The sequence below is a fragment of the Amblyomma maculatum genome, chromosome 4 (assembly GCF_055883805.1).
Source record: "Amblyomma maculatum isolate TAMU_Amacu chromosome 4, ASM5588380v1, whole genome shotgun sequence".
NCBI lineage: Eukaryota > Metazoa > Arthropoda > Arachnida > Ixodida > Ixodidae > Amblyomma > Amblyomma maculatum.
This window is the reverse complement of record NC_139347.1, coordinates 112,508,525-112,529,235: the sequence shown is the minus strand read 5'-3', so window position 1 is coordinate 112,529,235 and position 20,711 is coordinate 112,508,525.

The following is a 20,711-nucleotide window of genomic DNA, read 5'->3' as shown; positions in this document are numbered from 1 at the left end:
TTTGGGTGATAGCCTCCTCATGCTGTTGGAGGCGACGCTCAAGGTCAGACTGGTATTTTAGGCATTCAGCGACGACATTCTCTATGTTTGAGAATTTGGAATTGATTGTAGAGAGTAGCTGATCAGCGCGAGCCTCAAGAGCATCTAGGCGGCCATCGATGCTGTTGAGATCTTGTGTGACGGGGCGAATGGCCACTTCCAAATTAGCCACACGGAGCTAGGGTATGAAAGCGTTCTTCAATAAGGAATGGAGGCAGGGGCTACTGGGAAACGAGTGACTGGTGATGATTGGAGAGAGTAATAAGGCTTGGGAATTGGACGCGTCGGAGATTGACGAGATGAAGAGCACCTGAGCTCAAGCTGGGAAGGTGCCTGGGTTACTGCTGTGTAGGAACCGGGAGGGGAATAGAGCGCATGCTCTACAAGAGGAGGATAGCCATCGTTTATATGGGGCTGCGGAGGAGCCGGCTGAGTCCTGGCGAAGGTTGACACGCTGTTGGTAGGCGTTCTTGGTACATTCCTTGTTTTTCTGCTTATAGTAGGGGCAAATAGGGGCGAAAATAGCATGCTCATTTGTCTGACAGTGCCGGTACCAGGGCTGCGAGCACTCGTGGACAGAGGCCGACGGGAGATCAATAAAGTGCCCTTGGGGCAGTTAACAGTGGCACTAGACCACTGATGTGCGCGGTGGACAATATCGAGACAGCGCTTACATGCAGGAACGCGGGGTGTGCGAGGGCGGCATCGAAATGCTGCTCGACGAAAGTAAATAGTGCGGGGGATGACAGTACCGAAAATGCAATTATTACTGCTTCAATCGACCCCATCATGCGCGCGGTTATGATATCTCGGCTGTATGTCTCTATGTCCCTCATGAGATCGGCGGTCGAAAGGCCACGTTCGACACCATGAATGACACCGAGACAGGAAAGAGGAGGTTTGACAGGGTAGGGACAGACTTTCACGAGCTTACCGGAGAGGTTAATTTAAGTGATATGCAATAGAAGGTTGGCAGAGAGGCCAGAGTGCGTTTTCAGAAAGACCAGGTTCGACACTGGCTTGGTCTCGAGGGTGAGGTCGTTACTGGAGCGTTCCGAGAGGTTGGCAGCATTCATTACAGTTTTGAGGAGTTTGTAGGGTTGGGTAGGGGGAAGCTGGAGCCGGACCGTCCAGGCGAGATCTGGCAGGTTTCGTGGCCATGCGAGTGGCACCGACCATTTCCAAGCCATCGTCCTGGGATGGTGGGAAGTTCATGGTCGGATGGAGTGCACCAGCCGCGAGATCCAGCAGGTAAGAAGAGGCGCCTGCCATCACTTCATGGAAAGGAGGCGAGTCTGAAGCAGCTGACGGAGCTAGCAGGCCATGAGGCGGCGGCAGAGGCACTTGAGATGCGGGCTCGGGGGTATGCGTCTGAGATGTATGGACGAGGGCGGCGGTTTTGCGGCGAGTGCAGCAGCCCGTTGCGGCTGGTGCAGGGTACGGTCAGGCATGCTTGAGATGCAGGCTCAGGGGCACGCGCCTGGGATGCATAGGGGAGGTACAGTGGTGATGAGGCGGGTGCAGCCTAGTAACGTTGGGTGCAGCAGCCCCCTGCAGCTGATGCAGGATGCGGTAAGGCATGCCGGCCGTCAGCGATCCTGTAGGCGTAGCGCGGCGTGGCGCCGCGTCAGTCCTCTTAGAAATCCTGGATAAATGGTAGAAGGCATGACCTTTGTAAAGATGGTATCAGCAGGGTCCTTGGAACTTTAGAGATTGCTTGATGCGAGTCTTGAAGCAGACGGAGTCTGTCAAGTGACAGGGGCTGAAAAGCGGTTCTAAATATGTACTGACATGACCATCACATTTTTGAAGTATTCAGAAAGGAAAGGGCATAGCGCATCGATGATTGTAGAAGATAAAGTACACAATATAATAATAATATTATAAAAAATAATAATAATTGTAATAATAATTGGCTCAGAGGAAAGGAAAGTTCAGTATGTCACTTGTTATTGGACTGATTGATTTATAGGAAGGGAAAGGCTTGGTAACTGTCTCACCTGCTTTCTGTGGACACCTCAGCCGCTCCGCAAGGCAAGGGAGGAAGGTGGGAGTGAAAGTGAAAAGAGAGAAAGAGAAGGCGTAGTGGAGGGCTACGGAGTAATTTCGACCACCTGAGGATCTTTAACGTGCGCTGACATCGACAAGCACACGGACGCCTCTTTATTTCTCCTCCGTCGAAACGCAGCCACCGAGGTCGGGTTCGAATCCGGGCACTCCGGATATAATCGGGCGTCTTACCTCTGCCCCACCCCGACGGGGTTGTTATCGGTTTGGTTTGGTTTGTGGGGTTTAACGTCCCAAAGCAACTCAGGCTATGAGAGACGCCGTAGTGGAGGACTCCGGAAATTTCGACCACCTGGGGTTCTTTAACGTGCACTGACAACGCACAGCACACGGGCGCCTTGCTTTTCGCCTCCATCGAAAAGCTGCCGCCGAGGCCGGGATTCGATCCCGCGTCCTTGGGAACAGAAGTCGAGCGCCGTAACCACTGCGCCACCCCGGCGGGGTTGGACACCTGACCCGCGTCATAAGGGAAGGGAGGAAGGTGGGAGTGAAATTGGAAAGAGAGAAAGAGAGCCATAGTGGAGGGCTACGGAGTAATTTCGACCACCTGAGGATCTTTAACATGCGCTGACATTGCACAGCACACGACGCCTCTTGATTTCGCCTCCATTGAAACGCAGCCGCTGAGGTCGGGTTCGAGCCCGGGTACTCCGGCACAGTAGTCGGGCGTCTTGCCACTGCACCACCCCGGCGGAGCAAGGGAAGGCAGGTAGACGGGAGTAAAAGCGGATAGAGTGATAGATGTGCCTTTAAAGAGGGCTCCGGAATAATTTCGACCACATATTAATAATTGGGACACAGGAAAGGAGACGCGCAGTATCTGTCGCACTTGTATCGTGTACACCTTGTATCGCGATGTGTGTCGCACTAAGGATAGAGGCAACTACATGGTGGCAGAAACAAGAAGAACAATAAGGGTTTATTAGCACGCCCTTTTATAGGCGATGGAGGGGGGTGGGGCAGTAGCAGTGCCAAGCGCACAGTTTGCGGTAGCATTGATAAGACAATGCGCTGACACGATAAGGCCAACAGCGCATGCCCGATACATCCTCCGAGGGGTAATAAAAACGGCAAATGCTCAAGCTATTTTATTAAAAGCAGCGTCATACCAGAGACCTTCAATGCTTGAAGGACTCTGGTCATACTGAAGACGTTGCGGTGGCTTCACTGTACGTGCCGATATTCTTGGAACCGGCGTCGGCCCAGGCAAAGTTACTGGCATATGGTTTCCAGAGCCTCCGAGCGCCGAGCTGTCGGTGGCGGACTGTTGCCGAGGAGAGTCAGCAGATGTTTTTACTGTGGCACCAGGCGAGATATTTCGAGCAGATTGTCCGGAGTTATCTGGTTCACGCTCGGACGAACCGCTGTCGTCGTCACTAGTTTCTGCTGCACACTTCACACGGATTTCCAGAAGATGCCGCCTGTTGCGCCTAAACACCCGATGATCCTCTGTTTGCGCTTTGTAGGACCTGGGGGCCGCAGTGCCAACGACAGTACCTTTCTTTGACCATGTGTTGTCCCGGATCCTCACGAAAGAACCTTCAGCTAAAGGTGGCAGAGGCTTTCTGCCACTCTTCTGATGGTGCTTCTTGACCACAGTTGTCTGCACAGCGCCAAAATCTGGAAGATTAGCTCTCAAGCACCTGCCTTGAAGAATTCCCCAGGTGATAGGCCGTCCTCCAGTGGCGTACAGCGGTAGGCCAGCAGACCTAGCCAGAAGTCTTCCTGTCAATGTTCACATTTCTTCATTGATCCGCTTTACTACCTGGACACCTTTCTCTGCAAGTCCGTTGGATTGCGGGTAGCGGGGACTGGATGTGACGTAAAGGAAATCGTATGTTCTTGCAAAGGCTGCGATCTCATGACTGGCAAATTGTGGCCAGTTATCGGTGCACACTTCAAGCAGAACGCCGTACCTCGCGAACATGGCACTGAGTGCAGCGATTGCCATCCTCGCAGTAGTGTCCACAAGATTCTCGACTTCTGGAAAGTTAGAAAACGCGTCAAACGCCAGGATGTACGAGCTTCCCCCAAAAGAAAAATTTCAATACCAACGCGATACCACGCATATCGAGGAACTGGGCGCATCAGCAGTGGTTCTTGCGCTTGCTTGAAAGCAAATTTGCGACAAGTGGGGCAACCCTTGATCAATAAACTGATGTCACTGCTGATACCGGGCCAAAAAACAAGACGACGGGCTCTTTTTTTGCATTTCTGTAGTCCCAAATTCTCGGCATGAATTCTTGCTAAAATGCCTCGCCGCATGCATTTTGGTATCACAACTTTCTTGCCTTTTAGCAATATGCCATTTACGACGGAAAGCTCAGACGAAAATGGTTTAAGTTCCCCGTCGACATTCTTGCCAGTTGCCAGGCAAGAAATGACTGCCTGGCGGTAGTCATCGCGGGCAGTTTAATTTACCAGCTGTTGCATCCGTGACCATGTAGCCTAAGGCGGCAACTGCATGTACCTCCACGTTGTCAGTGGCGCCAGTGGTGTCGTACTGAGAAGCCGGAGATGCTCGTGACAGCATGTCTGCCAAGATTAGGTGCTTTCCTGGCACATACTGCAATACAAAATCGTATTTAGGAAGTTAAAAAAAACCTTTGGAGGCGGGGGGGGGGGGCATGTCACAAATTCCTTTTGCATCTATAGATAGTAGAGGTTTATGATCTGTCCGTAAATGAACTGGTAAAACTTGTCGCAGCCAAAAGAAATGCTAAGCGCCTCTTTTTCAATCTGAGCATAACCCTGCTCAGCTTGCGTGAGCCCACGAGATGCATAAGCCACTGGCCGCCATTGGCCGTTGTGGCACTGCAAAAGGGCTGAGCTAGCGCCGTCTTTCGATGCGTCGCAAGTTATCTTAGATTGTTTTTGGGGGTCAAAGATGGCTAATACGGGAGTCGTGCTTAAAATCTGTACGACTCTTTTCCACTCACTCATGTGGTTTTCAGTCCACTCGAACTCTGAGTGCAACTTGATAAGTGCTCGCAGCAGCGCGGTTCGCTTAGACAGGCGCGGAACGTATTTGCCGAAATAGTTCAATACACCAAGCATGCGCTGAACATCGGACTTGTTCTTGGGCACTGGCGTTTGCAGCAAACTGCACAAGCTTTGGGTTTGGCGAGATGCCTTGGCGTGTGATGATATCACCTAGGAACTGCACTTCGGTGACGCAAAACTTGCATTTTTCTGCGTTGAACGTTAGGCCGGCTTTTTCAGCGGCTTTCATTTCTGCAACTAGTCTCTGGTCATGCTCTTGTTTGGTTTCGCCCCACACCAAGATATCATCGATGTAAACGTGTACACCGGGAAGGCCATCGAAGATTTCACTCATCCGCTTTTGAAAAACTTCGGGAGCAGATGAGGTACCGAAAGGCAGCTGGAGATAACGGTATCTTCCAAAGGGTGTAGAAAACGTGCATATTTGGACGTCTTTTCGTCAAGAGGTATCTGGTGAAAACCAGAATTGGCGTCCAAACAGCTGGAATAGGCTGCGCCGGCCAATTCCCCTTCTATGTCCTCACGCTTTGGGAGCTGGTAGTGCTGCCTTTTTACGTGCTCGTTTATTTTCCTTGGGTCCATGCAAACCCCAAGTGTGCCATCCTTTTTCTTAACCAAAACCAATGGGCTTACACAGTCTGTCGGGCCATCCTGTTTGACGATGACGCCTACACTCTCCATTCTACGCAGCTCCTCCCGAAGTAGCTGTCGCAGAGATAGGGGAACCCGTCGGGCTGGTTGAACAACTGGAATCGCAGATGGTTGCATGACCATTCTGTACGGTTGCTTCAGGCAGCCTAGCCCCTGAAAGACATTTTTGAAATCCTTGAGCGCTTGGTACTCTGAAGCGTTTACAGTAGCCACCGTGCGATGGACAAGTCCCAGAGCTTCGCTTGCATCTAGTCCCAGATTGGCTTGACGGCCATTCTTTACAACAAAGAACTTCACGGTGTCGGAAGCGTTACCGATAGTTACTTCCTGTGTCGTTGTTCCGAAGGGAGTTAGGACACCCCCGATGTAAGCTCTCAGCACCGCACTTGTGGGCGTTAGCTGCTGCGACTCCCGAGTCTTGCGGTACACAGAGAATGGTAACAGACTGGCCTGGGACCCGATGTCTACTTTGAAGAAAATATTTCTTCCGGCAACTTGTGCTTCCACTACCCAGTCTTTGCTGCTTCCTTTTTCAGTTCCTACTTCTAGAGTGTCAAAGTCGTCATCGCTGCTGTCTTTACGAACTTGTTCAACTTTAGACATTCCTTGACAGAAAACCGCGAAGTGGTGAAGTTTTCGACATTCATAGCACTTTTTCCCGTAGGCTGGGCACTGTCTGGGTCTGTGCCGTCGGTTGCACTTTTTGCAACTGTACTGCTTCCTGCAGTCATCATCACTTTTGCATCGCGATGGTGGCGCGTGCCTTGACACAACATCGACCACGTCGTCCGCGGCTTTCCAGACCTCGTTTCGTTGTGCGAGAGACTCTGTTACCTCACAGAATTCTTCAGCTTTCAGCAACGTTAAAGACTTCTCTCGAAGCATTTTCCCGCGCATCTTTGAGTTATTCGGGGCAAACACAATCTGATCCCTAGAGGATCAGCGAATCAAGCTGATCTCCGAAAGTGCATTGCGCGGCTTGATTTTTGAGGTCCCGGACAAACTTCTCAAAAGGTTCTCCATCTGCCTGCTTCCTGGAGCGAAACACATAACGTTCGTGAACTTCGTTGCTCACCTCGGCGCAGTAGGTCTCAAATTTTCCAACCAGCGTTGCGTAATCGTCCTTGCTTTCGCCTGCCTCGAACTTGAACGCGTTGAACACGTCGAGCGCTTGATCGCCTGCTATGCTCAGCAGGAGTGCGGCTTTTGCAGAATCGCTGCGAGGTTGCTCCTTCGCTGCGGTCGCCTGCAGGAACAAGTCAAATTTCTGTTTGAAGCGTTTCCAATTCTCAGAGCGGTTGCCGGTCAGTTGCGAAGGTGGCGGAGCCTTTAGAAGTTCCATAGCTGTCGCAAGACTCCACTTCTGACACTATGTATTGCGATGTGTGTCGCACTAACGATAGAGGCAACTACATGGTGGCAGGAACAAGAAGAACATGAAGAACAAGGGTTTATTACCACGCCCTTTTATAGGCGATGGAGGGGGGCGGGGCAGTAGCAGTGCCAAGCGCACAGTTTGCGGTAGCACAGATAAGACAATGCGCTGACACGATAAGGCAGACAGCGCATGCCCAATACACACCTGACAACGCCGTAAGGAAAAACTGATTGGTTTATATGAAAGGAAAGGCGCGGTAACTGTCTCACTCGTTTTCTGTGGATGCTTCAACCACGCAGTAAGGGAAGGGAGGAAGGTGGGAGTGAAACTGGAAAGAGAGAAAGAGGAGCCATAGTGGAGCGTTACGAAGTAATTTCGACCACCTGGGGATATTTAATGTACGCTGATATCGCCCAGCGCACGCGCCATATGTACACTTACATCACACAGCACATGGATATGCCTCTTCCTTTCGCCTCTACCGAGACGAAGGCGATGGCGGTCGGAATCAAACTCGGGAATTCTGGCACACTAGTACGGCATCGTATCCACTGCACCACAGCGGCGCATTTTTAAGGTGCAAGCCTTCCTAGGAGGAGGAGGAGGAAACAACTTTATTTAACGCATTACATTAAGCATTAAGAATGTCCTGGGCCAGGGTCACCAAGGCCAACTGATCTTGCAGCTGGTCAGAGGCTAACCAAGCCCGCCACGTATGCTCATGGAGTGAAATCATGTGCGAAAGAGTTGTGCTCGATTTGGACATTTTAGGCGAGATTCCGTGATATGCCTTGTCTAGTGTTCCTCCAATCACCCAGTTGAACGCTCGCCGAGGACCGTCTCGCGATAGGAGCGATGGTGTAGCATCCGTGGGTACCTTCCGAAGGTATAGTGCCTCCGGAGGTGAGACCGATACTGCATGTGATGAAGGTAATTGCGAGACGAATGCGCGGGTGTAGGTGAAAGGTAAGTTAGGTGCGGCCGCATGCGGTGCGAGCCAGTGCGCGTGGGTTCGTTCGAGGTAGGGAACAAGACGAGCGTTCCAGAGCGTCACTGGGTGGTTTCGCTTCACCGTTCGGAGCCTGGAGTCAGAGGCAGGCTCGTCAGCACCTGCCGGACACCCGGTATGGGTCTGGGGCCGCACAGCGCTCCGCCATCCTATGGGCACCTCCCGGAGGCAGCCCGCCTGCACCATCGCGCTTGACCGCCGCACTTGTGCCGCCGCAGTATCCGATCGTAACACGTCACAGTACCTGGGCGTGACCCGGCGCAGCACCTGGGCACTGGGACAATGGGACTAACATGCCGCAGTACCGAGCACGGGACGCCTGTTCATGGCCTGCCGCGCTGCCTGGTACTCGGTCGCCTGAGCAGGAAGAGTGCCCGTGTCATACCCCGGCCGCCGGTCTCTATGGCCCCAATCGGACCTCTGAGCACTATCTGGCTCGCCTGCACCGGATTCGGTTCCACGACCGGACTAAGCAACACCAGGACGCTTTTGTACGTGCACTATTGACCTTAGGCTAGGCTGTATTCGTGTGCCAGTGATTTGTAGTCGTCACAAAAAGAAAAGAGATCGTGTGTCCGTGAGCCTGATATACTACCTGCCCTAGGCTACTATACGGACCTGGGCCCACTTACATCAAACTGAGCCTTTCTTTTCATGCAAAACGAATTATAATCATATGTAGCACTGCCGCGAAAGCCGATAGGAGTCAAACGATGAGAGGCAATTGACTGAAGAGGAAGGGTACGCTTTCGCCCTTCTCTTAAAAGACATATACGTTAGTAATTTTTTCCCTAACCAATTTGAGCTTAAAAGTATAAATAAAGATAATAGGTCCTATGCACCGCCAGGATATCCAGGTTCTGGCCTAGTTCGAGATACTAGGGAAAGGAGATTATTTCAGAAAGAGGCAATTTAATTTTTACATCCAAAGGCTAAGGCTTCATGATGAAAAGAAATATTTTTAGGAACCTGAGCATTGTCAAGCAAATGTTGATTGTGTCAGCATAATACTCATATTTGCTTCCATCTACTAGTAGAGATAATGTAAAGATATGAATAAAACAAAAAAATATTGTTATCTATTCAGGCTCGCACACATTTCATTGTTCCATAGACCAAACCGTGCAAAATAAGGGACGTATGTATCTGTATGCATGCATGCGTGCATGCACGTACGTATGAATATTTTGTGGGGTTTAACGTCCCAAAGCAACTCAGGGTCTGAGAGACGCCGTAAGGGAGGACTCCGAAAATTTCGACCACCTGGGTTCTTTAACGTGCGCTGACATCGCACAGCACACGGGCGGCTTGCTTTCTGCCGCCATCGAAAAGCTGCCTCTGAGCCCGGGATTCGATCCTGCGCCCTTGAGAACAGTAGTCGAGCGCAGTAACCACTGCGCCACCCCGGCGGGGTGTATGTATATATGTATGTATGTATGTATGTATGTATGTATGTATGTATGTATGTATGTATGTATGTATGTATGTATGTATGTATGTACGTATGTATGTACGTATGTATCTATGTATGTATGTATGTATGTATGTATGTATGTATGTATGTATGTATGTATGTATGTATGTATGTATGTATGTATGTATGTATGTATGTATGTATGTATGTATGTATGTATGTATGTATGTAAACACACCTCAATATGTTCCAGATATCCATCCACAATATATTGGTCGTATGGGTGAGACCCCAATTGAAATCCAAGGGTACCTGAAGTGCTATTTGGGGTAAAATTATTAACCAAGCAATTTATTGAGGTGGTCTTTGTGAGTGAGTCAGATTTGAAATCTTCACGTGAAGCCGATAGTTTGCAACCATTTTTACAACCTGGTCCTGGTGACCGCTCGCAGCCTATTTGGGCGACACATCGCCATGCGAAAGCCTCCCCACTGACGCCAGTGGAGCTACTGCACTGAACCGCTCACTGGACGCTCCAAAGTTAGGCGAGTGGGATCGGCGTGGGTGTGTTTGCATAGCGACTTGTTCTTTTTTTTTATGTAGCGCGGCAGCGTGGGTTCAGCTCAGAGGTGAGGGGGGGAGGAGTAGCATCATTCACAATCACCCATTCATTGGTGCATAGGAATCTGGCCTAAGAATGTTGGTGCTGCAGAAAGAATTTATGGGATACCTATTGTATCATTTCCATCATCATCAGCTTGATTATACCCACTGCAGGGCGAAGGCATCTCCCTTATTACTCCACTTAACCCGATTCTGTGCTATCTTCATCCACTTGACCCCAGCGAACTTCTTAATCTCATCCGCCCACCTAACTTTCTGCCGCCCCCTGCTACACTTTCCTTCCCTTGGAATGCAGTTTCTTACCCTCAGCGACCATCGGTTATCCTCTCTTCGCACTACATGTCCTACCCATGTCCATTTCTTTTTCTTAATTTCCACTAGAATGTCGGTAGCTTGAGTTATTTCTCTGACCAACTCTGCACGCTTTCTATCTCTTAATGTTACCCCTACCATTTTTCGTTCCATAGCCCTCTGGGTTGTCCTCAACTTAAGTGGAGATCTCTTGGTTAGCCTCCACGTTTCAGCCTCATAGGTGAGTACAGGCAAGATGCAACTGTTGTATACTTTCCTCTTGAGCGATACCGGTAAGCTGCTAGTCATAATATGCGAGTGCTTGCCAAATGCGCTCCATACCAATCTTATTCTTCTTGTTATTTCCTTAAAAAAATCCACGTGTCGATGGAGTTTCATAAACAGGTTTGGGATGTGACCTGATGCCGGTGAACACCTCCGGCAACGCACTCCCTCACCAGAACAGGAGTTGGCCACCCTGGTGCAGTAATTGGCCGCAACCTCCTATGATATGCTCCATAAAACCTATTGTGTGGGCGTGTATTATGATTCTAGCAGGTAGGTTTCCGTGTGCCCTTTAAGCACCAAGGCAATTCTCCAATAGCAGCTTTGTCGTTCACGTAGGCAAAAGGTCACGTCGACAGGTAGATCACAGTATACAGGTGTGAGTTCATTCCTGATGTCGCGTTTAGCTTTAAAATTTTATTTGAATGAAACCTAGTGTGTGGTCGACATGCCACTCAAAGACAGGACAAATACGAGGTTTATTCACAGTTCTATGATGGGTGCTGCATTCTAGAATTGCGAACGGCGTCAGGGCGTTATATGCGGCGCAAAATTCTAAGTAATTAAACTATCACCGTTAGCTCAAGTTGGCAGATGTGTCTATGCGCAAGATGAAGTGCTTAACTAGGTGGTAGAACTGCTCAATCAGCCAAACGAACCTAACAAACTATTACGTTATATGCGTCTGTGGTCTAGAGTACAGTTCAAACTGCTAAAGATGTAGTGGTTTCATCGCATTTATCCTTTCAAATTTGCGTAATAAATCTTACGCGATTCCAAGTGTGCTTTGAAACAGCCACTTGGCTTCACATGCTTTTGAGCAATATTGTCCATTCTGTGTCAAACTAAATTAATGTTTCATGTATATATCCTTAAACCGAAAACCACGATTCCTGTTTAGCAGCGCTTATAGAGACAAGGAGTACAATTGTTTTAGTCATAGTTATTGCGTTCTCTAGGGTCAAACATACGACAAAACACGCCGCAAAAGTATTTCAGAAGAGTAGACATTGAGATATATTATAATTATGTATTAATATATTTTATGATTTTTTCTCGCGTGTATTTTATGCGCCCAGTCGGTGTACTAATGCATTAAAGACGATAAGTAAGCATAGAGATTGGGGCATGTTTTCAGTATTGTTACATTAGGCGGTGCATGCACTCATAGGCGCCTAACTAAGGAAGAAGAAGAATCTCGTGAATTTTGGAGAAGACGACGTATGATCAGTGTCGGCCGGTGCCTGGTTTACGGTGCTGTATTTCTGTGTGATTTGTGCTGCGTCATCCTGGCCTAATCTCTTGGCCTTACATTGGCACGTATCACCTTGGTGGAGGTGACTAAAGATCGCCGTGCGCACAGAATACAATAAAAGAGCAAAATAGCACAATAGCACAATTAAAGCTGGATTTGGGCAGTGGTTGCCACCTACCTGGGCTCACAACGACGTCAGCAGCGACCGCTATGTCCTCCGAGGTGGCCCCTACGATCGCAGCAGCATCGGCTCAGCCAGTGGTACTCACAAAGTTCCGCCACCGTCCATTCTTTAATGGTAAATACAAGACGGGCGTTGACGACTGGCTAGATGACTATGAGTACTGCAGCAGAAACAACCACTGGGACGCGTCCATTAAGCCGGCGAACATAATATTCTATTTGTTGGGAACAGCTCAGACATGGTTCCAAAATCATGAGCAAGAGCTAGTGACCTGTGAAATCTGGAAACAAAAGCTTCAGGATTTATTCGGGAAGTCGATTGGGCGGGCTCTCGCAGCAAAAACATAATTTTCTACTCGCACCCAATCCCCCACGGAGTCTTACCTCGCCTACTGAAGACATGCTTTCGTTGTGCCGCGAAGTGAACAGCTCCATATCAGAAAGTATCAAGATAGGGCATATCCTCAAGGGTATAGCGGATGGGCGTTCAACACCCTCTTTTGCAGGGATTGCTGTACCGTCGAATCAGTAATTCAAGTCTGTCTGAAATTCGAGCAGGCTAAACAACGACGCTTCGTACATCGCTTTGAGCGCCTCCTGAACACGGCGGCTACATCATCCTGCGATGTCCTGGCGCATTTACAACAGCCTTCTCGTCCAGAGAAAATGACTCAAGTCATCCGAAGAGAGCTCGAGGCCTTGGCTCCAGCACTATTCCCGTCTCCGCTGCCCGACAGAGGCCGCCGATACAGGCCGCCAGGAACATGCTAACGTCGGCCTCTCCTTCAGCCCAGTGCCGCCACCGTCACTAACGCACCCTGCTTCTGTATTGGCTGCTTTCACCGCCACCCAGGCTTCCGCACGTCGCTACCTTTGCCGCAATCCTGCAGAGGGGCGCACCTCAGACGGCGGGCCAATTCGCTTCATTTCCTGTCACGCGGGCCACACATCGCGTTATTGCCGTAGCCGAACCTTCTTCGCCCCACGCTCTTATTACAACACCGACCCTCAATACTACATCGACGCTTCCCTGCCCAACCAGAGGAGCCCCTCCCCACCTTTGATGGACGTGGACATTATCTTCCTCACACAGATCAGCCTCGCAACGAAACCGTTCCCACCGCCCGTCACTCCAGCCAATCTCCATCCCCACTGGCTCGTCGACCCCGCTCACTGGTGCAACGTCGCAGCCCCTCCCTATCATATGACGGTACCTACTTGGGAAACTAGCGAGTGCAGCACCTGAATTACCGACCCATACTGTCAACTCGGAACTGACCCCCAAACCCAGATGTAACCTCATTGACATTCTTGTGGTCGGAGCCTCAGTTTTTGTCCTCATTGACACTGGATCCCATATTTCAGTCCTTAGTTCGTCCTTCCGCCAGCGCATCAAAAAAGTTATTACGCCAACTAACACCACTACCTTTCATGTTGCTGATAGAAACACTGCTACCATAATCGGAATGCGCATTGCGCGCGCCAGCATCGCCGGCCACCGCGTCCCTGAGCTCTTTCTTCGTCGTCCTTACCACTTGTCGTCAAGACGTGATTTTAGGGCTAGACTTTTTAACAGCCCATTCCGCTCTCATTGACTGTTCCTCTGGACTTTTGCGCCTAGCCCTGCCACATTGTGTCCACGACCCTAGTGCTGACCATTCCCAGCCTCGCCTCCGCTCCAGTACATTTGCTCGTCTACCTCCCGAGGTGCAGTATACGTGCCCATGTAAGCTTTTCTCTCCCTTTTTGACGGTGACTACGTTGTCAGCTCCATCACCGACGTCACTCTACCGCACAAATCGTCCTACCTCATAACATTGTACACGTCGAGAATAACCTCACCTACATTCTAGTACTCAATTTCAGCATGTCTTCGCAAGTTCTCCCGGAGGGCATTTTCCTTGCCGGGTTGTCACCTTTGTCCAGCTTTACTATTTCTGGAGTGCTGTCCGGCCGTCAGCCGAGGTACCTACATACCCTGTCCCGTCACATAGTCTGGAGGACCGCATCTCCGGCTTTGCGGTCATACAGTGACATTTTTGATTTCGGTCACGGATTCCAGGGCCAAACGACCGTCGTCATACAACGCACGGATACTGGAGATGCCTGCCCTATTCATCGACGGCATAAGAGAGTTGCTCTTTCCGAACGCCGGATCATTCAGAAAGAAGTGGAGGAAATGTTCGCCATCAACATTATTGAGCTGTCGAGCAGCCCCTGGGCGTCTCCGGTAGTACTCGTCAAAAATAAAGACAACAGCTGGAGGTTTTGCGTAAATTATCGTCACCTAAACAAGATAACCAACAAAGACGTGTACCCTCTTTCAAGAATCGATGACGTCCTAGACTCCCTACATGGTGCCAACTACTCCTCCATCGATCTCCTTTCTGGATATTGGCAGATCTCTGTTGACGAAAGAGATCATTAAAATGCGGCTTTTATCACCGCGGATGGCCTCTACCAATTCAAGGTGATGCCTTTCGGCTTATGTAATGCCCCTGCGAACTTCGAGCGCATGATGGACTCCTTAGCACGCGGTTTCAAATGGACCACATGTCTGTGCTACCTCGATGATGACAGCATATTTTCATCAACCTTTCAGGGCCACCTCCATCATGTTTCGGCTATTCTTGGCGTTCTCCGGTGAGCTGGCCTTCAGTTGAACTCCAAAAATTGTAGCTTTGGTAGCCGGGAGCTTAAGGTCCTAGGACACTTGGTCAACACCCATGGCATCCAGCCAGCCCCGCCAAAATTTGTGCTGTAAGTGATTTTCTTACACCGAAATCTAGCAGCGACGTGCGTAGCTTCCTCGGACTTTGCTCATATTTCCGGCGATTTGTACCAAACTTCGCAGAAGTCGGTCGACCACTCCCGCAGCTTCTGAAAATAGAGGCCCTTTTTCTTCCTGGTGCCACGAACAATCGGACGCTTTTGTCGCTGCTATTGCCCATCTCACCGGTCCGCCAGTGTTGGCTCACTTCAATCCATCAGCGGTCACAGAAGTACGCACCGACGCAAGTTGTCATGGGATTGGTTCCGTTCTCGCACAACGTCATCTCGATTCCCCTTGCATCATCGCCTATGTGAGCCGACTTCTTTCTGCGGCCGAACAGAATTATTCCATCACTGAACGTGAGTACTTAGACCTAGTTTGGGCCATTACGAAGTTCCGCTCTTACTTGTATTAGCGGCCATTCACAGTAGTCACTGACCACTACGCTTATTGCTTACTTTCCACACTCAAAGATCCTACTGGCCGCCTTGGACGTTGGGCCTTTCGCCTTCAGGAGTACAATTTTTAAACAGTTTATAAGTCAAGTCAGTCGCATCGAGACGCCGAATGCCTGTACCGTCATCAAGTCGACCCGCCAAGCAAACCTGAATGTAACAATGACGCTTGCGTGCTCTCTATTTCTGACTTTCCCAACATTCGCCGCGAGCAACTCCAGGTCCCTCAGTTTCGCGAGATTATCAATCGCCTCAGCGCGGATCGCCATGACCCTTCCTTTGGTTTGTGCTCCACGATGGCACCTTGTACCGGTACAATATGCGACCTGATGGCCCCAACCGTCTATTAGTAGTCCCTGAGCACCTACGCACAGCCATCCTTGAACAGCTTCATGTCATTCCCACAGCGGGTCATCTAGGCGTCTCTCGCACATACGACAGTGTGCGCCGTCGGTTGTTTTGGCCGGGCCTATACCACGCAGTCCGCCGCTACGTGGCGGCTTGTGACCGCTGCGAACGCCGGAAAAAGCCATCTGCTTTACCGGCTGGACTTCTGCAACCGATTGACATACACATAGACCCATTTTCTCGAGTGGGTCTGGATCTTCTAGGACCTTTTCCACGGTCCGCATCGGGGAACAAAATGATTACGGTGGCCACTGATTACACCATACGCTACGCGGTCACACGAGCAATAACAACCAGTTGTGCAGCTGATGACGCTGCTTTTCTCCTCAACGACGTTATAATCCTCCATGGAGCTCCCCGACAACTGCTCACCGACCATGGCCGTTGCTTCCTTACACGTATAGTCGATGAGATCCTATGATTGTGCAACGTTCGTCATTCTTTCACGACTGCCTACCATCCACAAACGAACGAGTTAACCTAACGCCTTAACTGGACATTAACGGATATGCCGTCTATGTACGTTTCTGATGACCACCGCGACTGGGACGTAACGTTGCCCTTTGCGACATTGGCACACAATTCGTCGCGTCACAACACTACCGGCTGCTCCCCCTTCTATCTTCTATACGCGTCCGTGAACTTCTGCTTCCTTTTGACAGCCTGCTCCCTTCCGTCGCCACTGCGAGCTCATGTGCTCGTGACGTCATAGCCCGAGCTGATGCTGCCCGCGTTGTTGCTCGCAACCGAATCGCAGCCCCCCAACACTCCCAGAAACGTCGCTATGATTCCTGTAACCGCAACACCCTGTGTTCTTGCGACTGTCTCGTTCTACTTTGGACACCAGCTCGCCGCGTTGGCCTCTCGAAAAAACGTTTGCCCCGGTACACAGGACCCTACCGTTTTTTATAAGTGACTCCAGTGACATAGAAATTGCGCCCTTTCATCCAGCAACTCATACCTCTACACCACGCACCGAGACGATCCATGTTGCACGCCTAAAGCCGTACTACACGGACCCTGGTTCGGACGCTAGTACGCACCTGAACGGTGTTTTTCAGCCGGCGAGGTAGTGTTACATTAGGCGGTAAATGCACTTAGAAGCGCATAACTAAGCAAGAAGAATGTCGCGAGTTTTGGAGAAGAAGACGTTGGAGCAGTTTCGGCTGGTGCCTGGTAGACTCTGCTGTGTTTCTGTGTGCAGTGTGCTGCGTCATCGTGGGCCAATCTCTTGGCCTTACATTGCCACGTATCAATTTTATTGGGCAGAGTCTGCCTACAACAATGAAAACCTGTTGTTCTGTAAACGGTTGTCTATATATGTCTTTGTGTAGATGTCTACCTGCTGTTTAGCACCTAAATTCTGTTGAGTAGACGTACAAAATCGTCTTTAGATCCTCTCCTACTATAACATTAGAAATTGTTTGTTGCCCTCACCGAGACGTATACTACATACGGGTAGAAATTTATTCCCTATCTGTACAGGTTCCTTAGACATGTGTACACGAGTCTTTGCGGTAAGCATACTATATAAGTTTACGATTTCATATAGGTGACTTCATAAATTTTGTATAGGTGATGTTTGTAAGAGGTTAAACGCGCTGTACATGGGATTGTTTATGGGTGACTTCTACATTTATGTATTTAATTTAAATGCTTTTTGCTTTGCAGTACATGTATTTAAATTCATGTGTTTATAGCCGCAAATTGCAGTTGTGACCGTAAAGTGGAATCCGGAGAGCAGTTGTCGAGCTGATGTGTTGCCTGTTCCTGGCGATTGCAGAATTTATTTCCAGATATACATCCAAACTAGGATACCGCTGAAAACCATCTGTTCTAAGGCTGGTAAGTTGAAAAGTCAGACGAGGTATGCCGCTGAGCACACTGTTTCTGTGTGGCTGTGCTACCGATTTCACAGATTTTTTTTTTTTGCTTCGAACTGTCATTTTATGTCAACGACCGAAGCAAACAATGCAGAATCGCTGATGTCGGTGTGACGTCTTGGGTAAACATTGAATTCCCGCTCCCCTGTTTTCAGCTAAATCGACGTGGAAGTGGATGTCTTTGTCCGAAACAATAAAAACATTTGACTCATTACATTTCCGTTCAAGAAGGCTGGTCTCCTTCTTAGATATGAAGGGTGAGATGAGAGGTGAGCAGGCTAACGGTTCGTTCCGAACGTAGAAGCTGTCCATTGAAATAAAACTCGCTGGAAACATTTCTCGTGGGTTCACAATTGACCCATTGAATTTACCGAAGTACTGCATTATAAGCATAAAGGCTTTTCCAACTTGCTGGTAAATTAAGAGATTGAGACATTGGCTATTATCCCATTGGGGCATGAGTTTACTGCAATAATAAATTATATAAAACTCACCGCAGCTTAGTTTTAAAATAAGGGTAAGTTCCAGCTTTTCAAGGGCATCTTCTACCTAGCAACAAAATCAATTTTTATGCGAATATTATGCCGGCTATGAATACGCAAATGTGAGCTAGCATTGACTTTTATCGCTGTTTCAAGAGGTGCTATTAGCTTATCAAGCTTTTCTCATCAAATGCTAACTTTGTTAGCATCCCCGTCCAATCTTCAGGGAGCGGAAATAAAGAAACATAAAGCACTAAAATTTGTTATAAATTCCCTTGACATCGTTTTGCATGTGTTTGTACTCTAGCCATTTACGCGTATGCATTGCGTGCCCTGGTTTGGCCCCATCGGCGCTGAACACAATGTTTTCACAACCAATTTTACGCCTGTGGACCCCATGTTCTAACAACATTCCAAGCCAAATGCGACCAAAACGCGAAGGGAACCAAAATAGACGACACAACCTTATTCAGAGCTCGTTTCCCAACCTAGCTTCTAATCTAGCCGAACTTTCCAGGGCCTAAGGTTCCTCGCCTCATGAACAGTCCAGTGGGGAATATTTCAATGGATGGAGGACGCGTGTCTTTTGCATACCAAGGCTTTTCAGTTGTTAACTACAACTGTCACGGAAAAATGTCTCCAACACGGAATTCACTTTCATCCCAAAGAGAACACAATTACTTATACAAGGATGCGTAAATGAAATAAATAAAGATTGGTATCATATTCGACAGCATAGTACGTCGATCGAGTGTGCCATTGAGTGCTTCGATTCATAGTGCTTTAAGAGCGTTCAGTATTTTGAGCAAATAGTAAAAATTACTTTCCATGAAAGCGAAATGAAAGGGAAGTTGACCGTGTGCTGTTCGATGTCAATACATGTTAAAAAGCTCCAGGTGGTCAAAATTCCTGGATCACTCCATTACGGCGTTTCGTATAGCCTGAATTGCTTCAGGACAATACGGCCCATAAACCAAACCAACCAACCAAAAATAGGGGACAATGAAAAAGCGCCGTTAAGAGTATAACGCGATAGCGTTTCACACACACACGATTGTTGTGCTACACTGTTTTGCTCTGTTGATTTAATTTATTTGCTTATTTATGTGTATTGCCAATTTTACACACCAGTACTTAGCATCGGCAAACACTGCCCTTCCATTTCGAGCATTTTGACGCCTTCAAATGCATTCTTAATTTTTTTCTATTGAAATAATTATGAATCGCGAATTTTCACAACAGCATTACACTTTTTACTTACTATCCCTAAGCATTGGCGTTTCATGGTGTAGGCTTGCCAGAAAAACCCATCTCTGCCCTTATCCCCAACCCCACCCGAGAAAACTGGGAGGTGACCCTGTCCGGCTGCTGCACCCTAGATGCCCAAAAGGTCTTAAGGCAGCGCGCCCGGGCAGCGGCAAACGTCAATGGAGTGCCTTTCTAGGCATCCCACCTAGTGTATATACCTCTCTGTAATATAATAAATGTTTTCACCACCACCACCCATTCGAGCCTCTTGACATATTTGAACCCGCAGCGCGAGAGCTCTGCACGTGCTCGGAAGGCAGCGGGATTACGGCAGTGCAAGGAGAACGCGTGGCTAGCGCAACCACCATATTCCCAGTTCATTTTTTCATCCTTTATTTGTAATTATTTGATTTCATAAAGTCGTCACCGCGTGGTACACAGCAACCAATCAATAATCAATCATATTGAGCACAAATTACAGTTATGCAGTTTTTTACGGAGCCCTTCATTATTTCCGACGCGTGGTGTGGCTACTACTGCATAGACTACTACTACTACTCCTACTCCTACTACTACTGCTACGCCGGCGGCTTTTCTAGTTAACGAGCTGTATAAGCTATCGCTTAAAATGACCAACACAAATGAAGCCGCATTACCAATGTGATCGTTGACTTTCAAAGCGCCCATCTTGTCCTGTATTTATCAGAGTTGTCTACTGCCTCTTTCAGAGAGTACACGTTGTCAACAAACATTTTAACCTCATTCAAGTTCGTTTTACTGAAAATAAAAGTCAAGCAAGCAGAGTTTTCTCTGCTGATGGTTCACTGATGATGATGATGATGATGATGATGATGCACTGAGATTCTGCAGAATATCAGTGCATTAGATGTTGGAGTTCGCACGTACAACTACATACGCGACTTCCTCAGCGATAGAACGGCAACTATCAGTATGGGGGGCCACACAGTAGAAGGTATTCGACTGGGAAGCAAAGCCACACCACAGGGATCGGTGTTGTCCCCGACGCTGTTTAATATCGCCATGATTGGTCTCCCCCCAAAACTAGACGAAATCCAAGGGCTAAACCATACATTATATGCAGATGACCCGACTCTGTGGATGTGCAGGGCAGTGACGGTGAAATTGAACAGACACTCCAGCGGGCAATCGAAGTTATAGAAAGATACTTAGAACCAATCGGGCTCAGATGTTCGGCCGAGAAATCGGAAGCGCTCGTTCTCACGTCAATGCGATCGCCCCATC